The sequence below is a fragment of the Myxocyprinus asiaticus genome, chromosome 4, assembly GCF_019703515.2.
Source record: "Myxocyprinus asiaticus isolate MX2 ecotype Aquarium Trade chromosome 4, UBuf_Myxa_2, whole genome shotgun sequence".
Classification (NCBI taxonomy): Eukaryota; Metazoa; Chordata; class Actinopteri; order Cypriniformes; family Catostomidae; genus Myxocyprinus; species Myxocyprinus asiaticus.
The window spans coordinates 13215866-13239614 of record NC_059347.1 but is presented as its reverse complement, the minus strand read 5'-3'; the positions used below and the strand labels follow the sequence as shown (position 1 = coordinate 13239614).

The 23749-nt window shown below is 41.0% G+C and overlaps 1 pseudogene; it reads right to left on the bottom strand.

The window, feature by feature from the left end:
* Positions 1-171: 171 nt before the first annotated feature.
* LOC127436997 (protein AATF-like) lies at positions 172-23749 on the bottom strand (annotated as a pseudogene).

Sequence of the window (23749 nt, the reverse complement as noted above, 5' to 3'; positions counted from 1 at the left end):
GGTGAGTTTTAGGATGCTGTGTCAAGTTAAAAGTAGGTTGCAACTTTGAAAAAAGCATCTGGAGGTCCCTGCATTCTATTGTGATTCTATCCAGCTGTCTTTGAAGGCATAAGCATGTAATCTGTGAAAGGCTCCTTATTCATTTATTTTAAGCTGTGCTGCCTGCTAGCTTTAGTTTGACGAGGCGCATTGACTGTACAGCTCACTCTTTTCTATTTCTGTTACAGCCTAAAAATGATGACAGCAACAACATAAATGATAACAGAATTTAAGTACAGGTCAGGGACATGATTATTTTTAAAATAATTACTTGCACAAAATTAATGGGTTAAACTGACAGCCCTAATCATAACATATTCCAATAAAATAGAATCATACAATAATCCAACTGATAAGATCATCCTATGTGAGCAATCTATGAATCTTTTCATTGATGCATTGCAAAAACATGCTATATTTTCTTTCAACAGCTGTAACTGCAGCAGAGAGTGTTCCATCACTGCTGGTTGGGTCTCCATTACTCTTCCTCTTGTCCACAGAGGCCGAAGATAAAGAACCCTTAGACATGAGCACTCTTTTACATCAGCTCTAGTAGAGCCCAGCACCAGACTTCCATCAATTCATCTGCCCCCGCTTTAAATCACACCTATTTGTCTATGCAGATTTTGTAGCAGCATCTTATCAATTGTTTTTGTCATCAACAACTGACAGCAAAACTGTCATCATCTTTTTGTCATCATCTGACTGACAGCAAAACGATCAAGGGGCAGAGTGCCAATAGATTCGCTTTATGATCCAAGGGGTGCGTTACGTGTAGTGGGCATGTCGTGAAGTGGGTGTTCCTTGTAGTCTTGTGGGACATAGACAGATACACTTGGGAAAATGGAGCTAACATGTGCCCATACCCCCACAAACACTTACACTTTGGCCACAGGGGGCAGTGTTTCAAATTTCGGTACACGCAGACCAATTTTACCAAAAAGAAAAGACAATCTACTTGTGATGGAATGGTACAGATTTTAACCACAAGCCCAAGTTCTTCTACTTGTAGGAATTTTGACTAGGCCACCTTGGGAATTTCACCCAAGGAAATATTAATAACACCCAAAGAGTGTTACTAGGTCACATAGGTTCAAAAATACAAAACTTTATTAGTACAAATTTACACAAGAAATCACTTCTTTAAAATGGCCTTGGTAATAGAGGTGCAATAGCTGACAACTCTGTTTCAAATAACCAAGTAAATAACAAAAGAAAAATACAACACAAACACTTTACATAAAGACTAAGGTTTACACAACTCACAAAAGATGAAAAACACACTACACCAACCTACAGGGCTGAGGTTCCCCACAGAAGAAGCGATCACCAGAGCTAGTTATCCAAAAGCACACTGCCACACACACCGCAATGCACTCAGGTCACACCACCAAACACTTCAAAAAGGTCGCACGGCACACGTTAAAGGAGCACCACCACCACAAGCAGACAAGATCCTTCCACCCATGGGACCCCAGCTCCTGAAATAAATCAAAAATAAGTAAATAAACTAAATCTTAATTAACTAATCATCACATTTTGATGGTTTCATACAGCTCAGTCACGAAGCAGACACACAGTGATGGTTTCATATAGCTCAGCCACGAAGTAGACACACATTGATGGGTAATCACAAAAATGTCACAATAAACTCACAGTTTGATGGTTTCATACAGCTCAGTCAGGAAATAAACACACAGTGATGAGTAATCACAAACATTTTTTTTTTTTTTTTATCACAATACAAATATTCAAAACGGAATAGATAAAGAAACTCAATACCGACAAAGAGAGAGACAGGGCTCACATGGAGCAACCATGTCACTTGTTCTCCAGTAATTAAGTACCCACGCCTCAACCCCAAAATAAAAATAACCCAACATGAAACCAGACAGCAACAATCCCCTCCACTATTTACAAAATGATGGCGTTCCCACAGCACAGCAGCAACAGGGCTGTAAAGAATGATGACAGTAGAGGACAAGGATCGCTAGAAACCAGAGGGAGAATCCAGCAAAGGACAAATCGCCCAAATATCCAGTCCCTTCACAGGCCAAAAAGCTTACGGCATTCATATAACCCGCCGATTAACTGAGGGGTAAAACAGTCATCCGATCCACTAATGGAACACGCTGAAGAAAATTAGCAAGAAGAGCAAACAGACGCGCTGCAGCTACAGTCACCACCCATCAAAGAAAGGGGGAAAGCCGGACGTAACGCACCACAGGCGGCAACCAACCAGCTTTTATAATGGAGAGCCTGCCTCGCTGATCACTTACCTAATTCGGTTACATGATGTTTCTGATTGCACTGTGAAATAAGTCTGTTTGTTTTTCAATTTTCTCAAAAAAAAAAAAAGAAAAAAAGAAAAGCAAATACGCCCATTGTTTTTTTTTTTTTCTCTCCCTTTTTCTCCCCAATTTGGAATGCCCAATTCCAAATGCGCTCTAAGTACTCATGGTGGCGTAGTGACTTGCCTCGATCTGGGTGATGGAGGACGAATATCAGTTGTCTCCGCGTCTGAGACCGTCAATCTGCGCGTCTTATCACGTGGCTTGTTGAGTGCGTTACCGTGGAGACCTAGCGCGTGTGGAGGCTTCATGCTATTCTCCACGGCATCCATGCATAACTCACCACGTGCCCCACCGAGAGCGAGAACCACATTATAGTGACCACGAGGAGGTTAACCCAGCATGACTCTACCCACCCTAGCAACCGGGCCAATTGGTTGCTTAGGAAGCCTAACTGGAGTCACTCAGCACGCCCTGGATTCGAACTTGTGACTCCATGTGTTAGTCAGCATCTTTACTTGCTGAGATACCCAGGCCCCCAAATACGTCCATTGTTTAAACTCAAAGGTTTTGGTCCACCATGAAAGTTTGTGTGAACTATGTAGGCCTACATGACTTTATTATGAGTAAAAACCATTTGAGTGTAAATCGTTCATAGATTCCATTCTTACATAAATATTCCAATTACACTCAAAGGGATAATTCACGTAAGAATTGTTTTAATAATGATTTACACAAAAACATGTTCTGTTCATCTTTCATGAATAAGGCCCAGTAATCTCAAGGCATTACAAATTGGTCTTCTACGCTTCCCTACTAAATCTACCTTATTCCTTAAATCCAATACTTCCAGAACAACAGTTATATCAGATTCAGAACTCATTATTACCAACCTTAAGCTACAGTTTCTCCCCTTATAACTCCATAGCTAATGTGGCCCTCAACTGCAGACAAGCTTATTCCATTAAAACAGAATAAGATGCATGTCTTACCTCGCCTTCTGTTGTGTTGCTGCTGTCTATTTCAGGGGCATTGGGCTCCGGCTTGCCCAGAACCCTGTATTCAGACCTGCGTGTTTGTGTGCGTTTCACCAGTCTCTCTTTATCCATTAATACTGCTCCACCTGTGTCAGGATATTCCTGTCAAAGGCTCCAAACCCCTGTGTGATGTGTGAGAGCAAGAGGGAGTGAATTACTATTAGAGCATAAATGAGCATGAATGAGAACATTTGACATGACATGTCAAACAGTGACATCAGTATCCTCCTGTGTGATGTGCTATACTTTACCTACAGCATTTTCTAATTATTGTATAATAATAATGCATGCTTTTTTAACAATTATAATAATTTGATATTAATTGAAAAGACCACATGGAACATTTGTATTTGACAAAGATCATTTGCATTTGAATTAAAGGGATAGTTCACCCAAAAATGAAAATTCTCTCATCATTTTCTCACCCTGATGTAATCCTAGATGTGTATGACTTTCTTTCTTCTGCGAAACACAAATGAAGATTTTTAGAAGATTATCTCAACTCTGTTGGTCGATTTTCTGCAATTGAATGGTGACCAGAACACTGAAGGTCCAAAAAGCACATAAAGGCAGCATAAAAGTAATCCATAAAACATCAGTTGCAGCATCTTAAAACAATCACTTTTGCTCACACATTTTATTTATTTCTTTACTTATTTTTTAATGTATAATCAGGGTTTCCACACCTTTGACCAATAAATTTCCATGACTTTTACAGTCATTTGTGATTAATGGATAAGGCTTTCTAAAAATCCTCTAATAGAGATTGCATTAACAAAGAAAAAATAAAATTGTGCGGAGTATAACTGTAAAAATTTACATTCACTATTGAAATGTCCACGACTTCTTAATATTTTATTAACTCCCATTGCTTTTCAGGCCTGGAAATCACAATTTTAAAAAGCCCTGTTATTTACAGGTTTTCCAGAACTGTGGGAACACTGATAGTGCTATATCATCACATATATTACCTTTATACAGCTGAACACCTTTTTTTTTTTTTTCATAATATTGACACTGGAAAGACAATGGCATTGAACATCTGCTGTTGTTACCTTATTGCTCTTGCCCATTGTGAGCCGCGTCTTGTCACACCACTTCTGCAGTGTGGCATCACAGTAAGGCAGGAAAGCTGCAAAACGCTTGGCCATGAAGTTGGGAAACTCGGCCATCTCCAGCTTTCTCTTGAGAGGTCCGTTTCGACCTGCTGTCTGTTCTTCGCCTATCTCATCATCCCCATTTTTCATATCCTCCTCCTCACTGTTAATCTCTCCATCTTTACCATTGCTGTGTGTCAAGTAATAGGGCCATTTATATAATGAAAATGATGTAATCAAACTGAACAATTTAGAAAAGTAACCAATGTCATGTAATACAGTTAGCATACAAAGAACAACTAAAAAACCTATCCATTTCCAATCTAAATACAATCCACAATCACGTATCAGTCTAGATGTGAGTGTAGATTTTTCTATGTGCAAATAATGAATAAACAGGTCATCTAAATAAGGACATCTACTGAAACTGAGTATTCTATGAAGCGCCTGGGCAAATGTGAATTATAAAGACTCCAAATTCTTACTGGATGAGCCTTGTTCAAAGCAGTTGTAAAATAACGATTAAAACACAGAGATTTATTCTGATTATTATTATTATTGAGAAATTAAACTGAACATTGGCATCTTTTGTCATATTGCTTTTGTGGCCATTTTACAAAAGCAATAAGCCACTCGAAGGACTCTAAGAACACACTTTATATGTGGTAAAATCACTGTAACACACAGCCTTTCATGGCTTATAGAGTAAACTGTGCAAGAGAGAATGAATCTGATCCCACATTTGCCCTTTTTTTCCGCATGTTTGGCAGTTTTCAATTGTAATCTAATTCTGATCCTCTGAGGCAACGTGACTGAATAGTGGCATACAGTATGTATTGCAATGTAAATCATGATATTTACATGACTCTCCAAAGAATTTCAAACAATACCATTGTACTAAAATTATACATTTAAAAAAAAAAAAAAAACATGCCAGTAGCACAGTACTTTTTGGTACTGTATTGTTAGAGTGCCCTGAATAAAAATGTATATTGAAGCAGAAGGTGATACCTGTTGGCTCCCCAGGTCTTCCCCTGGGAGATCGCTCGAGTTTCTGGGTTTTGGTAGAGCAGCAGATCTTGGCGCTCCAGAAGAGACATCTGCAGGGCCTTCAGGGCTTTATAACCTTCCACACACAGATATACAGAGCTTATCATACAGCACATGTCTGACCATAGCATCAGTTCTGCTCAGCTCTGCAAATATAGGGTCATCATTACAACTCACCTCCTCTGATCTCTCATACCTGTACTACAATATTTAAAAACATCAAAACCCATGAAGAAATGAACTCCTCAGCCCAAGGCATGCAATCCATCAACCAAGCAGTGATGCCATGGCTTAGAAAACAAGCTTAAAGGTGAAGTCTATTACTTTTCAATGTTAAAATGCTTTCTTTTATCCCAGTTTAATGTGTAGAGACAAATAGATAAGCCATTCGTAGGCTGACTTCCTGAAAAAGTTTTTCTCTTGCTAAAGAGAAAACAAAGTGGCACTTTCAAAACATTGCTCAGTTTGTTTGAGCATTCTGATATGTGAACTTCTGGCCAATAGTGTAAGATTGGGACAGGACTACCTTTTGTCCAAACAATAGTAAACTGGGGGCAGGATGGAAGAGGAGGTAGAAGTGTTTGGGAAACCAAATTGGAAACTATTAGCCATGCTTGCTAATGTTATCTAACTTCATTATTTCTATTGCCATTTTCAAAACTTCAAGTAATTTGTGTTTGTGCTATGGACATGAATGATATCTCAAATCATGCGGCTTCACTGAAAAAAAATGATTTTTGCATTTGAAAATATCATACCATCATCAAGTTCACTGATGATACGACGGTGGTAGGTCTGATCACTGACAATGATGAAAGAGCCTATAGAGAGGACATGCACACTCTGACACGCTGGTGCCTGGAGCACAGCCTCTCCCTCAGTGTCAGTAAGACCAAGGAGCTTGTGGTGGACTTCAGGAGAAAAGACAGAGAACACAGCCCCATCACCATCAATGGAGCACCGGTGGAGGGGGTCAGCAGCTTCAAGTTCCTCGGTGTCCACATCATCGAGGAACTCACATGGTTCGTCCACACAGAGGCCGTTGTGAAGACGGCTCACCAGCGCCTCTTCTTCCTGAGACGGCTGAGGAAGTTTGGAATGAACCACCGCATCCTCACACGGTTCTACACCAGCACTGTAGAGAGCATCCTGACTTGCTGCATCACCGCCTGGTACGGCAACAGCACTGCCCTCGACCGCAAAGCCCTGCAAATGTGGTGCGAACTGCCAGACACATCATCGGAAGGTGAGCTTCCTTCCCTCCAGGACATCTATACCAGGCGTTGTGTGAAAAAAACTCAGAGGATCATCAGAGACTCCAGCCACCCGAGCCATGGGCTGCTCTCACTGCTACCATCAGGCAGGCGGGATCGTAGCATCAGGACCCGCACCAGCCGACTTCATGACAGTTTCTTCCCCCAAGCAATCAGACTTTTGAACTCTTGATCTCTCACGATCAATATACATCAGCACTGCACTTTATTAATCTCGCACTGGACTGTCATAAATTATATTCTCTTAACAACACACTGGCAACTGACTATCAACTGACAGCCTGAATGTCAGTACAACCACTATACAACCTTACTGCATATTTATATATATTATTTTTATTGTATAATGCATATTCTATACTGTACATTGTATATTATTATTTGTATATTGTGTTGTGTGTAATTATGTGTATATTAGTTTGGTAAATTATGTTGTGTAAATCTGATGTTTATTGTAGTTCCGAGCAACATAGCAGTCATGACAATGTCATGACTGCTATGTTGCTCGGAACTGCACCCAAGACTTTCACCCAATGTTGCACTTGTGAATATGGTTGCGTGACAATAAAGTGATTTGATTTAATTTTGAAATAAATCAGTTATACTCATAAACTTACATATTTATAACATTTTTAGCTTAATTTTCATTAATGTGCACAACACAAACTATCAATAATAAGGTGAACTTAAAGTTATGCATAAAATAAATTAATAATAGCGAGTTCCTTGAACTTCTTTGGCATAAAAAAGCTACAACATTTAGATTTTAAGTACTAAATATTGATCTGTTTTTCACCCATACCTATCATATGCTTCTGAAGATATAGCTAAAAACCACTGGAGTCTTATGATTACTTTTATGCTGCCTTTATTTGCTTTTTTAGCGTCAAAGCTTTGGTCACCATTTACTTGCATTGTATGGTCCTACAGAACTGAAATATTCTTCTTAAATCTTCATTTGTGTTCAGCAGAAGGAAGAAAGTCATACAAATCTGGAATGTCATGAGGATGAGTAAATTATGAGAGAAATTTCATTTTTGGGTGATCTATCCCTTTAAGCATATTTGTTTGGTCAAAAGGAACTTATTTTGGAACTTAATTAGTTGTTTTTAAGAATTAATTAAGATTTAAGCTCTTTTTAGCATTGTTGATATTGATTTACTGTAATTAGTTATTTTGTGTGAAGTCACCATTAGGGTGACAAGTGTTCCAAATACAATCCATGTTTTTTCTCCTTGCGCATGTGAATGTGCATAGCTGAAATTCAGATTTATCTGCAGTTTTTAGGGAAATCAAATTTAATGCCTGACCTCAGTAATTATTTTCTTTTGAGCCAATTAAATTAAGTAGAAACAATAATAGAAATGTTTATTTGAAGCAACTTGCTATTAGTTGTTAAATCTACATACTGTGCCTTTTTAAGTAAATAAAGTTGAATGAACTGGTACATTTGTATACTGTATCTAACAATGTTTTAACAAACATTTTTAGTTATGCTGGTATAAAATGACCATAAGTTGAATTTACTTAAAAAGTGTGATGCAAAAATGCTACAAATATATATTTTTTGTTCTTCTCACCACAATTGTACAGAGCAGTTATCGGCGTTACCGTAGACTTTGTCAGTTCAAACCAGTCTGGCCATTCTCTGTTGACCTCTCTCAACAACAAGGCATTTCCATCCACAGAACTGCTGCTCACTGGTTGTTTTTTGTTTTTGGCACAATTCTGAGTAAACTCTAGAGACTGTTGTGTGTGAAAATCCCAGGAGATCAGCAGTTACAGAAATACTCAAACCAGCCCGTCTGGCACCAACAATCATGCCACACTCCAAATCACTGAGATCACATTTTGATGGTTGATGTGAACATTAACTGAAGCTCCTGACCCGTATCTGCATGATTTTATGCACTGCACTGCTGCCACATGATTGGCTGATTAGATAATCGCATGGATGATTGTTGGTGCCAGATGGGCTAGTTTGAGAATTTCATATATATATATATATATATATATATATATATATATATATATATATATATATATATGAACATCATAGTGACTAAGGGGTGGGCTCTTGGCCCAGTAAGTAACCACCTAGTAGTACTAACCAGAACAACTTAGCAGCCACCATATAGCAATTCCATGGCAAGCACTAACAACACCCTAGCATCATGTCAGCTGTCAGCAGTTCAGTTTTTGCAGGGTAAGCACACAGATTTTCTTCAGAATAAATAATAATAATAAACATAAAAATCTAGTTATTTTTTGTAATTGCATTTGGCGCTACCAGCGGCACAGAAATGACAAATGTACCTTTAAACCTGGCTATTTTACGTTCCTTAACAAAATTTAAAAAATAATAAAATAAAATAAAAAAATCAGTTCTGTTAACAATAATCACAACCTAGTAGTGTATCATTTCAAAATCTCTTGAAGTACATGTGCCTCCTAGTTTTCATCTGCAGAGCAAACATGCTAAGTAGGACTAACACAAAACCTGAAGCCTATGCTGCAATTCATTTTACATAATGAACGCAAATAAATAAATAGACAGAGAGGGCAGTGCACAGATTGTGTCATCTTTACTGCTAATCAAAAGTACACATGCACTGCGAACCCTCACCTTCCGTCTCGAAGCAACGTGCTGTTCAGAATTCAGGGGGACAGCCCCACATCAATAACTCGCTGGCTAAAGGATCAATGCAATAAATATGCAAATGAGCAGCAGGCAGTCTCTCTTAGCACCCAGATCTGCCTGAGAAAGTAGGTGCACAAATATATTAATTGCTCAGAGCCAGAAGAATCCTGAAATTAAAATAGCAAGTGATTTCAAAGATGTTGGGAGCCATGTTTCCTTTAGGGTTACTGGTTGACTGCACAGCAGAAGACAGTGATAATGACAAAGATGGATATTAAAGGGATAATTCACTCCAGATGTGTATGACTTTCTCTCTTCTGCAGAACACAAATGAAGATTTTTAGAAGAATATCTCAGCTCTGTAGATCCTCGCAGTGCAAGTGAACAGTGACCAAAACTTTGAAGCTCCAAAAAGCACATAAAGGCAGCATAACAGTAATCCATACAACTCCATTCAGTTTAATCGATGTCTTCAGAAGTGATAAGTGTGAGTGAGAAACAGATCAATATTTAAATCCTTTTTTACCATAAATTCTCCTTCCTGCCCAGAAGGTGGCTATATTCACTAAGAATGTGAATTGCCAAAAACAAAAGAAGAAGAATGTGAAAGTGAAAGTAGAGATTTACAGTAAAAAGGACTTAAATATTGATCTGTTTCTCACCCACACCTATCATATCACTTCTGAAGATATGGATTAAACCATTGGAGTCTTATGGATTACTTTTAAGCTGACTTCATGTGCTTTTTGGAGCTTAAAAGTTTTGGTTACCATTCACTTGCATTGTATGGACCAACAGAGCTGAGATATTTTTCTAAAAATTTTAGTTCTGCAGAAGAAAAAAAGTCATACACATCTGGGATGGCGTGAGGATGAGTACTGTATTTTCTGGAAATAAAGTCGCACATGAATATAAGTCGCACCTGTTCAAAATCGTGTTGTTTGGAGAAAAAAACACATATAAGTTGCACTGACAGAGAATATATTCGGCATGCACCAGAACCCGGAAGCAGCTGTCTGAGTCTCGACTTTCCTTCATCCGCTCAAAAGTCAGATGCACTCTGTTATAAAGATTAAATTACCTCAGGAAATATGCATCTCTATGCTTTATAACTCTATGCTGTATACAAATAAACAGCTTTTAGTCTGCGAGTAAAACAGTATGCCTGCTGTATTCTATTCATTCATTAATGTTAGCGACTGTCTATCTATGGATATTTCTGACATTACCCTCTTTGCTGTGCTTTAATTATCCGGTTCCATGACAAAATGTTTTTACTACCAGTGTGATGAAGCGTCACTTGTGAGGACTTGCGTTTGACAGCGGTCAAGAGTTTGTTAGATCAGTAATGTTATGATGGGACAGAATATTTAAACTGGTTGCATAAAGTATTTTGTAAAGGCAAAATATTCTGAATTAGCCACTTTAAAATGCTTTTACCATCACTATGACTTATGTTTTTATCTGTTTGTGTGTAAGCAAATGTGTTTTGGTGTGTGTATTTGAACAGCCACATTAATTATGTATAATTATGTATATAAATCGCTTCGGACTTCAAGTTGCAGGACCTTTCAGATGATGAATAAAAGTGGAAAATATTCCGAAAAATATGGTAAATGATGAGATTTTTACTTTATTGTGTCTTTCCATTCAACACCTTTCTTATTGCATTGTACAATCCCTTAACATTCCCTTTATAAAGACACCATTATTTTTCACTTTTTCTTGTCCCCACCACCAATACATTTTTGAAATTGAATTTTTTTTTAAATAAATAAATAATAATAATTAAGTAAATAAATTCATGTACACAGTATGTCCACAAGTTAACTCGTATGCACATACTTATATCATACACCTGTGCACATATACGTAATACAAAATACATGAACATAATGCATAATACATGAACGTAGTACATAACCACATATATATATATATATATACAAACATTAAAAAAAAAGAAAGAAAAAAAAGGGAGGTGTATGAAAAGATTTTCATCTATTAATTATTTAGTTTCTTATCTTACTAAATCATTCATTTCAACGGTGCCCATCTTTTTTCAAAAATCTTTCTTTTATCATTAATTTCATATATTATCATCTCCATAGAATGGGCTTTGAAAACGAAATCCAGCCAATCTTTTAAGACAGGGGATTCTTGTCTTCTCCAAAGTCTTGTTATTGCTTTAAGTGCTGTAATCCTCAATATTTTAAATAAATATAACTCATCTCTATTAAGAACCCTAAGAAATATACCCAAAACGTCTCGGTTATCTGCGTAACCTCGGTTCCCTATCTGTCACTCACTCGATGTTGTGTCAATGTAGTGACACTAGGGGTCACACTTGGGAGCCCCAAACACCTCTGCTTTTTTGAAAAAAGGCCAATGGGAATTGGCCAGTGGAATTTGCGTGCCACTCCCCGGACATACAGGTATAAAAGGAGCTGATATGCAACCACTCATTCAGATTTTCTCTTCGGAGCCGAGAGGTTGTATTCAGTGCACTGAATTCAATTCCCTCCAAAGATGCACCTCAAAACTGCTGGATTTACGGTGCATTTCAGCGGCTTCTCCCCCTCTGCACCCGTGGAGTGCAGAGAAAGCCCCTGGGCACTTCGGCAGAGCGAAAAAAGAGAGTATATTCTAAAAGAGTATATTTTCATTCACAAAAAGAGCGGCACACACGGAACGTCTTTTTAAAGATGCCTTTCCATTTGTGTGTTATTCCTGGTTGCGGTCGTTATCTCTCCGCTTCTGATGGCCATGATCGCTGTCTTACGTGTCTGGGCGCTGCCTACGTGGAGACATCTTTCGTGGATGGGTCATGTCATCATTGCGAGAACATGACCATGGCAACGTTGCGGTTGCGGCTTGCTTTCGTAAGAAAAATGACGGCTGACGCGGAAATGACGGACATGCTTTCCCGGGTAGCCACGAGCGTCGGGCTAGAGTGGAACCCTCCACTCTACCCTGAACACTCGCGGCTCGACGATTGGTTCCTGGGCTCAGGGCGCCGCCCATGGCCACGCCCTGCCCCAGTTCCTTTCTTTCTGGAAGTGCATGAGGAGCTGAAAAGATCGTGGGAGGCACCTTTTACTGCCTGGTCCCGGTCTTTCAGCTCCCCCACTCTCACTACCCTCGATGGTGGAGTGGCCAGGGGGTATTCGGTGATCCCCCAGGTGGATAAGACTCGCCAATTCCCATTGGCCTTTTTTCAAAAAAGCAGAGGTGTTTGGGGCTCCCAAGAGTGACCCCTAGTGTCACTACATCAACACACTGTCTCGTTCCCTCCATCAGGGAACGGAGGTTACGAAAGTAACCATGACATTCCCTGAGATGAAGGGAACGAGACATTGCGTGTGCTAACGCATATGGGAAGTGTCCTTCCATACGACCTAATTGAAGCCTCTATACAATAACACCAATATTCTAATATTGGCTATGGTGTTTGAGTCCTGCCCTTTTAGGCGCAAAGCTATTCGCTATAAAAGCAGGCGCGCAAACACCATTCCTCCAGATTTTCTGACTGAGGGATAAGGAGCGCATCGCTCGCACCTCAAAAGAACTCTGAGTTTTGTAGGGCAGCCAGAGGTCGCACTGTCTCGTTCCCTTCGTCTCAGGGAACCAAGGTTATGTATGTAACTGGGACATTCCCTTATGACTTAGTTCCCTTGACTTTGCGTTTGCTGATGCATATGGGGAACAGAATCCCATCACTCCGCACTACACAACATAACCTTCCAGAGAGGATACATGTCGCCGTAGTCCCATGGGATGGCAACCGACACGAGTATGCCACAATTGAGTGACCCTCATGTTGGGCCAGGAGGGGAGCACTCAGAATGAATATATGAACTATAGTCATACAGTATGCATTAACCCCTTCACGAACCCAGTCGGGAAGGGAGTTTATTCATAATGAAAGTGCTTGTGACTTACGGTTAATTACAATGTCCTGAATGCAGTTGTGTAAAATGATGGGGAGCCCGTGCTTAAAGGGAGGGGCAGAAGTATATAAATTTGGCCAATGAATAGCAAGCACTCTAAACAGAGAGGAATTGTGAAGAGAGAGATGTTACGTCTAGGTTATAAAACCTTGCGAATGTGTTTGAGAATTCCATCCTGCTGTAAAACATATGTATTGTAAAGACACACCATTCATCCATGCCCATGAGGAGGCCATGCCTCTAGTTGAGTGGGAAAATCTTATCCTGCAACTCGTAAGCCAGGGCAATCACATCAACGATCCAGTGAGAAAGTCTTTACTTGGAGACAGACATTCCTTTTGTGTATCCTCCAGAGCACACAAAGAGCTAATCAGTCAGTCTGAACTGGCAGATGCTCTCAACGTAAGCGTATAGCGCCCGCACAGGACATAACAAATGCAAGGATTATTCCTCACCAGAATTTAAATTGAGGAGGGAAGAAGGCTTGAATTTGAAACCACCTGTGCTCTGAAGGGTGTGGTTAGAACCTTAGGCACAGCCTTTTCTGGGTTTGAGAATGGCTTAGAAAGACCAGGGCAAAACACCAGACATGAACTGTCAATTGATAGTGCATGTAAGTCACCGACCCGTTTTACTGAGGCCAGAGCCAGCAGTAGTGCGGATTTAATGGAGAGCATGCGCAGATCAACAGAGTCCAAAGACTTGAAGGGGGGCCCTGCAAGCACTTTTAGGACCAAAGTTAGGTCCCAAGTCGGGACTGTAGCCGGCCGAGGTGGATTTAATTGTCTTGCTCCTCTAAGAAACTTTATGATTAAATCATGTTTGCCTATAGTGGCACCGGCTTCAGGTGCGTGATATGCAGATATAGTCGCCACATAAACTTTGAGCATTGATGGAGTGAGTCCTGCGTCTAATCACTCTTGAAGAAATATGAGAATTTCATGTATGGAGCAGTTTACTGGGTCTTTGCCATGTGAAAGACACCAATCAGTGAACACATTCCATTTTAGCGCATAGAGGCGTCTCGTGGACTGCGCTCTGGCCTGTAAAATGGTGTTCATGACTGAATGCGTCAGTTCTGGTGCGTTTAGCACACTCCGTTCAAAGGCCACCCAGTTGACATTAGACCATTACATTACATATGTCAAAGCAGCAAGTCTCTGTGTTCGCTCAGTAGTGCCTCTGGTTGGCTAGTAATAACCAATTACTGAGGTAATTCAAAACACACACACACACACTGTTCCTTTTCAATGGGGCAAGCGCAGCATCGATACATTTCGTGAATGTGTGGGGAGCCAAGGACAGACTGAAATGAAGGACTTTAAATTGATACGCAGTTCCCTCGAACGCGAATCTAAAAAGCCGCCTGTAACGCAGTGCAGTTGGTACATGAAGTACGCGTCCTTCAGATCTATTGATGCAACTCAGTCGAGGACGGATGTGCGATAAGATCTGTTTCATAGTTAATGTTTTGAATGGGTGCATCGCGAGTGCACGATTCAAGCACCTCAGAACTAAAATGGGCCAAAGCCTGCCGTCCTTCTCCAGAATGAGGAAGTAATGGCTGTAAATCCTGCTGTGTGTCGCAGTCTGTGCATGCAACACCAGCATATTGCGTTGTCGGACCACAGATTGTGCTCAATCGTTGTAAACACCAGCTCTGACACACCCGTGAGGACTTGCCACGCATTCGTGCAGCGGGACGGCAGGCTTATTAATTCATATGAAACAACCTGATCACGTTCTTTGCGAAAAGATTGTGTATTTCGACTCGTAACACCGGCGCGTATTCAGACGGAACTGTGGAAGGACAGAGAGGGATAGAGCCAGTTGTGATAAAGTTTTGCTCCATTTTGGCATAAATTGTCTCATAGCCTGTGAGTTGTGACGTAGCGCTCAGCTATTCTATTCACAGAGCCTCCGAAATGGCTGGCTGGAGACACCGGAGCATCAAATAGAGCGGCATTTCCTGCGTCACGCATTTCTGTGAGGGTCAGCCAGACACCAGGTTGCTCATTGACTTGCCAATGGCCTGTGCAGTGACTTTGTGGCTCGCAGCGCTAAATCCGTAGTGGTGCGGAGCTCTTTGAACGTCTCTGGATCGTAGCCTTGCTCGTCCATTTGTTTGTGGAGCTTAGCTTGGAAAACTTGGAGCACCGTCATCACACCGTCATAGTTTGGCCCGCTGCTGAGTATGCTCTTTCAGTCAGTGTGGACGTTAGTCGACACAGCTTAGAAAGATGAATGGGGCATGAGTTCCACACCCTGCTACTCGTCAGGAAGAGATGTGCCGCTACCATCTTTTCAGGGGGGTAGTTGGCATAACCGTTTTCTTCCCTATGATCCACATTAGAGAGGATGTAATCACTGTGCGGATGAGCTGAATAGGGCGGCGCCAGGATTTTGACAGTTCGTTATGAACTTCAGGGAAGAACGGGGCAGATCTATGGAACACGGTCGCTTGACGGCGTCCAGACTGCAGGAACCATTCATCAAGGCAAGACTGTGTAGGTTCCTCTAGAGGAGACCACTCGATATCAAGCTCTTTGACTGCCCTTGAAAGGACGCGAAGCATCTCCTTTTCAGTGGCGCGTACACGCTCCTCGCCCTCGCTGGGGGAAGGGGTGGTAGCATCATCCACTGACCACTCGCCTGATGCAGCGAAAGACATGATATCGTCATCTTTCCCAACATCAGAACCACCGAAGGAGACGAGGCCATATATATATATATATATATATATATATATATATATATATATATATATATATATATATACACACACACAATATAACAATATACAATTGCTTACAAGGATACACAACTCCTGCCGAAGCGCTGTGGGGAATCAGGATGCTGAAGCGGCCCGTTCACCAGCGAAGCGTCAAGCGCTAAGGTGGAGTGATGTTCGCCGGAACACTGCAGGGGAGCTGAGAGTGTTCTCGTTGCCATGAAGATCCCGCCTGCTGACTCGTGTAGTCGATGGCGAAGCAGTAGAGGGCTTCTAGATGAGAGATGAATCACTGTCTTGAAGGAAGAAAAATCTGAAGAATGGTGTTTGCATGCCTGCTTTTATAGCGAACAGCTTCACGCCTTAAAGGGCGAGCTCAAACACCATAGCCAATATTAGAATACTGGCATTATTGTAGAGAGGTTTCAACTAGGTCGTGTGGAAGGACACTCCACGTATATGTTAGCAAATGCCATCTCAAGTGTGCTGAGTCGTAAGGGGACTATATTTTGCACTTTTATAATGTTTGATTTCTTAAATGTTTGTTCTATTGGGGGGCCTGTGTAGCTCAGCATGCATTGACACTGACTACCACCCCTGGAGTCGCGAGTTCAAATCCAGGGCATGCTGAGTGACTCCAGCCTAAGCAACCAAATTAGCCCGGTTGCTAGGGAAGGTAGAGTCACATGGGGTAACCTCCTCGTGGTCGCTATAATATGTGGTTCTCGCTCTTGGTGGGGCGCGTGGTGAGTTGTGCGTGGATGCCGTGGAGAATAGCGTAAAATCTCCCCATGCACAACGTCTCCGCGGTAATGCGCTTAACAAGCCACGTGATAGGATGTGCGGATTGACGGTCTCTACGCCACCACGAGGACTTAAGAGAAAACTGGGAATTGTACATTCCAAATTGGGGAGAAAAGGGGAGAAAAAAAAAGTTTGTTCTATTGTCTAAATGACTTCTGTCCAGAATACTTTTATTTTTTGCTAGAGTAAAAAATATGTGTATGATGAGCCTTGAGCTCACCACACCCTCTCCAACATCCTGAGGATAACTGGTTATATTTAGATTATATTTCTGTTATAATTCTGTTATTCTGCTATAAAATATCTCATGTTCATTTTCCAAGCATATTCTTGCCAGAATGGAGATTGCGTAGTTATAAATAATAATTTAAAACGTATTTCCATTCCCCATCTGTTATTTTTTTAATCTAATTCTATTTCCCATTTTACTTTAATTATATGTAATTTCTCATCATTAATTTCTTGAAGTATTTTACATATTTGTTCTATTAAATTTTCAAATTTGTTAGTTTTACTTGGGATGAATATTGTCTAATTATTTTTATTTTTATTTCATCTTTCAAATAGCTCATTTGTATTTATCTGTAAAATAGTTGTCTAGATAATGCATATTTTTGTGCTATGTTCTCAAATGTCTGTATTCCCTTTTCATCATAGATCTGACAAAATCTTACAAGTCCTTAACTAGCCCAAACCTGCAATTTCTCTTAAGCAAATCATCCTAAATATTAAATATTCATTACTTTACAAATTCTTCTCCAACATTTAAAAGTTTCATCTATACAGTAAAATATATTACCCACATTTTTATTTTTCCCATAAAATATCAATATACTGTACTAATTGCATCAACTGACCCAGTCTCCATATACTTCCACTTTGAGGGTGCTTTCACACTTGGTTCGAACCCGAGTTAGTTTCCTCCCCCCTCCCCCTGCCCCCGCTGGTCTCTGTTCACATCATATTTTTGGGGTCCGAACCATGGTCCGATTACGTCATCAGTATGAGTACAAGTGGCAGCTGTTTACCACTGTATCTAGGTAACAACTCGAGAAGATGTCACTGTGTTAAGAGAAGTAATAAAGTTTGTCTCTTTGGATTTACCATGAAAACTTACCATGCACAGAACAACACTTGTGTTTGTCTCCCGCAGATGCATTGAATGTGCAATGATGTGATGAATATTAACGTTTGTCTGCTGGAAGAGATATGAAGAATGTGAGCTGCTCTCTGAAGGTGGTGTATTTGGACACAAGCAGGTAGGAGAAATACATTATACCATAATAATTGCGATCGGGAGCCTGCAAATTAACGTCATCACAAGCAGTTAACTTCCGCGATTTGGTACAATTGTATTCATATCAGCAGCGAACCGTACTGGAGTTCATATGAACCGTAACTCAGACCACCTTTTCAAGCGACCTGGGTGCGGTTCGCGAGTGCGCACTCGAGTTCAGAAAAATACCAAACTTTGATGTCATTCGACCCCAGATGCGCACGAAATATGCTAGTGTGCTAGCACACTGAATTGAGCAGAGAATTTTCATTTTTGGGTGAACTATCCTGTTAAGCTACACACAATATGATTCAGACTGTGCGCTCAAATAGACACAGGGTGTGTGGAGTTTTGTGACTTTAAGCTCATGTCTATTAGCTTTAACACCATTTATATGCCAGTGTAGTTGTTCTCAACGTGTAGGTCGCAGCCAAAATTGGCAAACTGTGGAAAGAAAACTGTCAAACCTTTTCATGGGGTCTTTAAGACAGCTACAAAAGGAGGTATCCTATTCACTAAGCACAACCAATTCATTCAATAATGCTGAACGTTCATCACATATCTTGTGTTCAATTAAGGCACACTCATTAAGCAAGCATTAATCTCGAAAGCATTAAAGTTTCCAGTGTAATCTATTAATGCACTGTGACAGTAAACTCATATATGCTGAAGCAAAATTAGCCATTATAAATGATGCTTTATGTACAGTGCATCCGGAAAGTATTCACAGCGCTTCACTTTTTCCACATTTTATGTTACAGCCTTATTCCAAAATGGATTAAATTCATTATTTTCCTCAAAATTCTACAAACAATACCCCATAATGACAACGTGAAAGAAGTTTGTTTGAAATCTTTGCAAATTTATTAAAAATAAAAACGGAAGAAAAAAAATCACATGTACATAAGTATTCACAGCCTTTGCTCATGATACTTTAGATTGAGCTCAGGTGCATCCTATGGCCACCAATTACAGCCTCAAGATCTTTCTGCGACGTGATTGAAGCTACAAGCTGTGGCACATCCTAGTTGATTGGGCATGATTTGGCATGGCACACATTCTGTCTATATGCAGGACCTCTCAAGCTCACAGTGCAGGTTAGAGCATAGGCCGAGCCGTCGAAGTGCACAGCCATTGTCTGCAGATCTCTCCGAGAGATGATTCAATCGAGGTTCACAGATCTGGGCTCTGGCTGGGCCACTCAAGGACATTCTACAGCAGTTGAAGGTCCCAATGGAGCACACTGGCCTTTGTTATCTATGGCTGTAAGTAGCTTAGGAGTCGTTAGGACTCCTGTTGGAAGATGAACGCTTCGCCCAAGTCTGAGCGATCCAGGGAGCAGGGCTCTGGAGTCAGGTATTTCATCAAGAACCCGATAGTCACTCTGTACATTGCTGCATTCATCTTTTCCTCGATCCTGACTAGTCTCCCAGTTCCTGCCGCTGAAAAACATCCCCACAGCATGATGCTGCCAACACCATGCTTCACTGTAGGGATGGTATTGGCCAGGTGATGAGCAGTGCCTGGTTTCCTCCAGACATGACGCTTGCCATTCAGGCCAAAGAGTTCAATCTTTGTTTTTCATGGTCTGAGAGTCCTTCAGGTGCCTTTTGGCAAACTCCAGGCAGGCTGTCATGTGCCTTTTACTGAGGAGTGGCTTCCGTCTGGCCACTGTACCATACAGGCCTGATTGGTGGAGTGCTGCAGAGATGGTTTTTCTTCTGGAAGGTTCACCTCTCTCCACAGAGAAATGCTGGAGCTCTGTCAGAGTGACTATCGGGTTCTTGGTCACCTCCCTGACTAAGGCCCTTCTCCCCCGATCGCTCAGTTTGGACAGGCGGCCAGCTCTAGGAAGAGTCCTGGTGGTTCCAAACTTCTTCCATTTATGGATGATGGAGGCCACTGTGCTCATTGGGACCTTCAATGCTGCAGAAATTTTTCTGTGCCCTTCCCCAGATCTGTGCCTCGATACAATCCTGTCTCGGAGGTCTACAGACAATTCCTTGGACTTCATGGCTTGGTTTGTGCTCTGACATGCACTGTTAACTGTGGGACCTTATATAGACAGGTGTGTGCCTTTCCAAATCATGTCCAATCAACTGAATTTACCACAGGTGGACTCCAATCAAGTTGTAGAAACATCTCAAGGATGATCAGTGGAAACAGGATGCACCTGAGCTCAATTTTGAGTGTCATGGCAAAGGCTGTGAATACTTATGTACATGTGATTTTTTGTGTGTGTGTGTGTGTGTGTGTGTGTGTGTGTGTGTGTGTGTGTGTGTGTGTGTGTGTGTTTAACAGGAAACAGTCCATTACCGAGCTGATTTTTCACTGCTTTCCCTTTTTTGACTTCTTCATCCATCTTCTCTTTAGAGAAGGTCCTCAGCTCTGATTCCTCCTCCTCATCTTCCTCATTTTCTGCTTCCTTTTCATCACTGGCAGCTGAGTCCTCATCTTCCTCATCACTGTCTCCATGATCATCCATTCCCTCTGCGAGTTTCATAAAGTCAGTGCTCTTCATCTTGGAGACTAAACTGGACATCTGTGAGCTATTGTCTGCATTAAGATCCTCATCATCATCTTGTTCTTCATCATCATCATCGTCACCGCTGCCTTCTTCCTTATCATCCTCATCGCCCTCCTCCTCTTCATATTCATTGTCAGTTTTGATACATTCCATTATCTTCATCATCCTCCTCTTCTTCATCCGCTGAAAATTCATAAACAAGTGTTAGCTCTGACAAAACCTCTTCTAAATTCTTAAGATAATTATTAAAAGAGATGACAATGACAGCCATCATCATTAGTCTTCACTGAGGTGCAACTGTTGTAATTCAATTTATAATTAAAGGTGATAATATGTAATTTTTTGGAGATGTTACTCTCCAATCTCAGCTTAGTGTGTAACATTTTTATGTTAAAATACTTTCTCCTATCCCAGCTAAATATGCAGAGACAAATAAGTAAGCAATTTCTAGGCTGATTTTACCAGAAAAGTTTCAACACTGTGTCTTTGTGGCACCATCACAGCATTGCTCTGTTTGTTCGAGCAGCCCGACAAACCAACACTGGCTCAATCAGTGGCTTAAGTTTGGGGCGGGACTATTTGTTTGTGTGGCCAATAGAAGATGGGGGACAGGGGTGGGGGGTGTTTGATTATTTTTACAATTCCGTTTGGTGCTTCTGATGGGGCAGAAAATACACTCTTCACTTTTAAATAAAATTAGTGGACAGATCATTTCCACCTTACCTGATCCATCAAACTCTTTAAGTAGGTCTTTTCTGGACGTTGCCTTGCCATGATATCGACAATCAGTGTCTGCCAGAATGGCAACAGATCGCTTCCACAGATGACCAGATGCAATTTCTTCATCATCACTTTCATCAAACTTCTCTATGACTTTGGCTTTCGTCTCTGCAGGTTACATTAATATTTCGTAAGGTTGGGTATGGGTCCACAACAGCATTTACAAGCATAATCACATCAACAAACTTCCAGTCATTCAAAGTTATACATTAGATCTACATGCAAGACAATTTTTTATTTTTTATTTTTATAGGAATAAACCTTATTTATTCTATAATAAATGAAAAAAGTAGGTGGGTTGACATTAATTAAGCAGTACTCTATAGTTCCTACTGAGATACATACAGGAAGATACTTCTCAAAGACATTAGTACATATACAAGTATACAATATATAAATGACACTGATCAGCCACAACATTAAAACCACTGATAGATGAAGTGAATAACATTTGTCTCATTACAATGGCACCTGTCTAGGGGTGGGATATATTAGACAGCAAGTGAACAGTCAGTTCTTGAATTTCATGTGTTGGAAGCAGGAAAAATGGGCAAGTGTAAGGATCTGAGTGACTTTGACCAAGGCCAAATTGTGATGGCTAGATGACTGGGTCAGAGCATCTCCAAAATGGCAGGTCTTGTGGGGTGTTCCCGGTATGCAGTGGTTAGTACCTGCCAAAAGTGGTCCAAGGAAGGACAACCGGTAAACTAGCGACATGGTCATGGGCGCCCAAGGCTCAGTGATGCGCGTGGGGAGCGAAAGCTAGCCCGTCTGGTCTGATCCCACAGAAGAGCTACTGTAGCACAAATTGCTAAAAACCTTAATGCTGGCCATGATAGAAAGGTGTCACACAGTGCACACAGTGCATCGCAGCTTGCTGCGTATGGGGCTGCCTGGCCGCAGACCAGTAAGAATGCCTATGCTGACCCCTGTCCACCTCCGTAAGTGCCTACATTGGGCACGTGAGCGTCAGAACTGGACCATGGAACAATAGAAGAAAGTGGCCTGGTCTGATGAATCACGTTTTCTTTTAGATCATGTGGACAGCCAGGTGTGTGTGTATTGTTTACCTGGGGAAGAGATGGCAGCAGGATGCACCATGGGAAGAGGGCAGGCCAGCAGAGGCAGTGTGATGCTCTGGGCAATGTTCTGCTAGGAAACCTTGGGTCCTGGCATTCATGCGGATGCTACTTTGACACGTACCACCTACCAAAAGATTGTTGCAGACGTACACCCCATCATTGCAACAGTATTCCCTGATGGCAGTGGCCTCTTTCAGCAGGATAATGCGCCCTGCCACACTGCACACATTGTTCAGGAATGGTTTGAGGAACATAACAAAGAGTTCAAGGTATTGACTTGGCCTCCAAATTCCCCAGATCTCAATCCGATTGAGCATCTATGGGATGTGCTGGACCAACAAGTCTGATCCATAGAGGCCCCACCTCGAAACTTACAGGACTTAAAGGATCTGCTGCTAACGTCTTGGAGCCAGATACCACAGGACACCTTCAGAGGTCTTGTGGAGTCCATGCCTCAATGGGTCAGAGCTGTTTTGGCGGCACCAGGGGGACCTACATGATATTAGACAGGTGGTTTTAATGTTGTGGCTGATCGGTGTGTAGCTGCACCACCGTTCATTAATAAAAAAACAAAAAAAACATGTACATGATATTTTGTATATACAGCATACCATATTAGTGAATGATTACCAATGATAACATGGTTTAATGGTACTCATTGTACTTACACCATGGTACAACCTTGTAACATGTCCACAACACCATGGTAGTACCATGGTACTTTTTTTTTGCAAGTGGAAGCTTTAAAAAACAAAGTAAATAAATACGTAAAGTAGGGTTTATTCATTTCTAACTCTTTAAGACACCGAAAACAGCTTATTGTGACCAAAACAATCTTCTCGTTGTAATTACTATGACTTACAACAGATTTATTCCAAACTTTAATAACATGTCATCAATTATATGCCTTAATTAATTCGCTTTATAAAACATGTAACGAGTAAAACTGTTCCCAGTACAGTCAGGCATGCAGACAGATCGTGCTGGCATTCGGAGTAACAGATCTGACAATGCCTCCATTATTACAATTCTAAGAAAGCATTAAAAAAAACTGAAAGAATCAGAATTGTCTTATATTGTAATACCTTCATCTTGGTCGTCTTTAGGATCCACAAAGTTAGGTAAAGGATTTAACATGTCCTCGAGCTGCTGTGATATGGAAGCTGCCAT